Here is a 3984-nt window from a genome sequence, read left to right as displayed (position 1 = left end):
ATATTTCAAAGCCTGTATATGTGCCATGCCTGGAACCCCTACCCCTTCCTCCCTGGGGACCCCTCGCCTGGCAGACCTCAGCTCTGGCATGCCCTAAGCATGCCTCTCTTAATCAGCGGCCTTTCACACCGCCCCGTTTTATTTCCTTCCTGACACTGACCGCTGACAAGCTCTTCATGCCGATTTCGGTGCCACCCTGTTCATTATCTGTCCCCTGCCTCTAGCATTCCAGCTAGAGAGACTAGGGACACATTCTGGTTGCTGGTAAACATCTAGCCCCTGAACGGTGTCCCTGTACAGACCAGGCACTCAAATCAGATTCAGGAAGATAGCCTCCCATAGTCTCTGCTCGGAGAACGCAATGGCACCCCACTCCAGTACTCTTGCCTGGACAATCCCATGGACAGAGGAGCCTGGTGAGCTGCAGTCCATGGGGTCACTAAGAGTCAGACACAACTGAGTGACTTCACTTTCACTTTTCACTTTCATGCACTGGAGAAGGAAATGGCAACCCACTGAAGTGTTCTTGCCTGGAGAATCTCAGAGACAGGGGAGCCTGGTGGGCTGCCATCTACAGGGTCACACAGAGTCGGACACGACTGAAGCGACTTAGCAGCAGCAGCAGCAGCAGTCTTTGCTCAAACCTCCAGGTGGGAACCGGCCCTGGGTCCCCACACCAAGTGCTGAGAACCTGTGAGGGATCAGGGCTGCGCACATGCCAAAAGAATCCCGAAAGCCCCAAGAGGAGAAGCCAGAGCTCAGAGAGGGCAGGGCCCGAGATCCTGGGAGTCTGGAGAGAAGGATTGGCCGCTGGGAGGGCTCAGGTACTAGGACTTTCACAGTCCCGAGAGAAGAATCCAGAGCTCAGAGAGGGTTGGGCGCTGAGACACCCCAACCCTGAGGGCGGGATTAGGAGCTAAGAGGGCTCAGGTACTGGGACACTCATAATCCTGAAGAGAAGAAGGATCCGGAGCAGCCACTGGGATGCTCTGAGGAGGAGGAGCTGGACTGGGAGGGGTCAGGCACAGAACCAAGGCCTCATGCAGGTACACCTGAGATGCAGAGATTCAAACCCAGACAGGCTCCAATTCGCAGGCTTCTTGGGCCCTTCCCTGAGCCCTCAATTTTCCCTAAACAACATCATCTTCCTCTTCATTAAGAAACTTATAATCCAGGAGAGGAAAGGGTCACTCAGCAACAGATCCATCAAATCTGACGATGAAATATCCACGTGATCGAGGAAGGTGCCCCAGCATCGTCGGAGTCACTGTCAGGGACACTTCTCTGAACAGACCCATGATGTGATCTTGGAGTGATGTGCTGTGTTTACACGTCCTCTCTCTTCTCTCCCGGAAGTAACCCATCACAGCAAAAAGGGAGAGCCACGGGAGTGCCTTGGGACACACGCGAGACTGCCCGACACCCCAGTCTGGACAGTGGCAGCCACACGTGACTTCACCTTTACCTTCCACCACGTTCCAGGCTGGTCACCGGGTCTACACAAAGGCAGCTCAGACTCCAGACCCCTCGAGAGACGGAAGCTGTCAGGGACTCCTACTTGGGCTAGTCCAACAGCTAGGATTACAGGCTCCTAGAAGCCACAGAGAAAGTTTGGAAGGAAGCTCCTCGCCAGTCCCCTGCCACATCTGAGTTTGTAAGACCTCTTTGCCATTACAGCTCACCCTTGAACAACACCAGGGTTAGGGACACCAAGCCCCTAGCAGTCAAAAATCCTGAATAAACTTTACAGTCAGCTCTCCATATCCTGAGTTCCACATCTGCAGAGTCAACCAACCTAGTACTATCGTATGTGTTTGGTGAAAAAAAGAAACCCATGTATAAGTGGGCACTTCAAACTTGTGCTGTCCAAGGGGCAACTTAAAGTAAAACATAAACATAAAGTAACAACATAAAGTACAACACAGACAACATAAAGTAAGAGTGAAAACCCTCCCTCTCCACCAGTTGCAGTTGCTAAACCACGTAGTCGCAGTGCTAGAAAAGAGAAAACGCTGAACTGTGACGGTCGTACAAATGGGGATGCAACAAAACATGTATTGTGCTAAGAGCCAATACGCAGCTCTAGGCACACAGGTTCATCAGGTCACCTTCCCGTGCCCACCACCCAGGAACACCGAATGACCGCACTGCCCCGGGCTTACCTCAGGCCACGACACTGCCCGTCTGGTAGGATTAACTACGAAATTGCCAAGAAACTTAAATCACCTGTCAGCCTCTGAGAAAAATGGAAGTTTGAGTCACCCCCAAAACTCAGCCCAACCTGTCAGGTTAACACGACCGGCTTGCAGGAGCAGCTCTGCGAGGGAGCCCCTTCTGGCTGACCAATACTGACGTACACAGCTGGGCTCTGCGTGGGACGAACTGGAGTCTGCAGTTATACCTTCACCCTCACAGGAGGAAGATCCAGCTTAAGGGATGTAACCAACACCCTAAATTAAAAATAGCAGCGTGACAGCATGAGGTGGACGCACAGGCGGGCCTTCCGGGCGACTGGAGCCAGGGAGGGCAGCATGGCAGGGAAGGCGGGGCTCCCAAGCCACCGTGACCAGGTGCCAAGTTCACCTTATTTACACGGCGCAGGAGCTCTCCCCCAGCTGTTTCGAGGAAAGCCCGCCTTCCCGCAGAACGAGTCGGAATTGCCCAGGGGGGAAAAGACTTTGGGCTGGGATTCCACAAGGAAGGGAGGCTCCAGCTGGCCATCCGGCCCCCTCCTCACCTGCAGAGGCACCCCAGCCTCACCTGGGGGAATCCCTTTTGGACAAGGTGGGCACTCGCTCTTCCAAAATAGACGAATTCCCAGTTCAATGAAGGGGAAACCGAGACACGAGGACAGGAAGGAAACTGCCCCCCAAAGTGGGAAGAAGGGCGGGAAGGGTGGGCACTGGGAACAAAACAGGGAAAGAAATTCCGGGCTTAGCTAATGGTGCCGAACAAGCCCAGGGCAGGAAGAAAGCCGCATTCCTTCCTAGTTAGTCTCTCTCCTAACCCGCCCGAGGCCCCCCCATCCCCAGTATACACACACACACACACACACACACACACGTACACACAGGGCAGGGCCTCCCTGAACCTGACACCAGACCCAACCCCCTAACCACTGGCTATGAAGCCCCTACTTTCCAGGCAAAGAGGAAAAGGACCCCCCCAACCATTTCCCCTCAGGACCTGACCATTGGACACCTGCAACTTCTGTCCCAACACAGGAGGAGGGCGCCATGACACAAACAGAAATGGGAAGAAGCAGCTTCTGACCACGGGCCCAGATGTGCTCCCCAGTCAGGCCTAGAGAGATGGTGCACAGAAGCCCATCCCCAACATCCCCTCCCCCGGTGGGCCAGGTGGCAGAACTGAAACGCCTCCAACTTCCCCAGAAGGGCCCAAATCGGCCCCTGTGAAGTGTGAGAGTCAGCGGGCAGGTGCAGTGGCCAGAGTGCCTCCCCAGGTGCCCACCCCAGGCTCCCAGCCTAGGAAAGGCTCCAAGCCAGCAACTCCCACCCCCAGCAACACCCCCTTAGAAAGACTCCCTCTTCCTAAAGGTGTCCAGCGGTTCAGGGTCACCTGAGGAACTGGGGAAACGCTGTCAGGCTCTGCCCAAACTTCCCTTCCCAAGAAATAAGAGTGAACCCAACTCCAGGAGCCTCCCTGGAAAGCGTCAAAGACGGCTCCCAAGCGCAGACAGAACCTCCCCACACAAAGTGAACAGGACCCCAGAGGCGCCCCGACAGCGGTGACCCACTGACCCACCCTGCCAGTGACCTAGACGGAAAAGCTGTTCCCGGGAACGCAGTCAGCCATCCTTACCAGTCTCCCTGCCAAGCAGCCAGACAGAGAAGTCCTAACCCCCGACCTCCTGTGCTCGGACAGCGCTACCTCCACCCGCTCCCCTGGTCAGGTGAGAAAACTAGTTCCTGCCCAGGTGCCGGGTGAGTCCGGAAAGGCCCCGGACGCCTCCAGGTGCCGACA

General features: G+C 55.5%; 1 protein-coding gene across 1 annotated transcript in view; it reads right to left on the bottom strand.

Annotated features, from left to right (window-relative positions):
* The window catches only part of ELL (elongation factor RNA polymerase II), an 80226-nt gene that overhangs the window by 75732 nt on the left and 510 nt on the right, over positions 1–3984 (bottom strand). The gene's annotated exons all lie outside the window — the stretch shown is intronic.

This window comes from Bison bison, unplaced genomic scaffold (assembly GCF_000754665.1).
Source record: "Bison bison bison isolate TAMUID 2011002044 unplaced genomic scaffold, Bison_UMD1.0 scf7180017864248, whole genome shotgun sequence".
NCBI lineage: Eukaryota > Metazoa > Chordata > Mammalia > Artiodactyla > Bovidae > Bison > Bison bison.
Note: the sequence above shows the minus strand (reverse complement) of the source record. Positions and strands in the feature narration are given on the sequence as shown.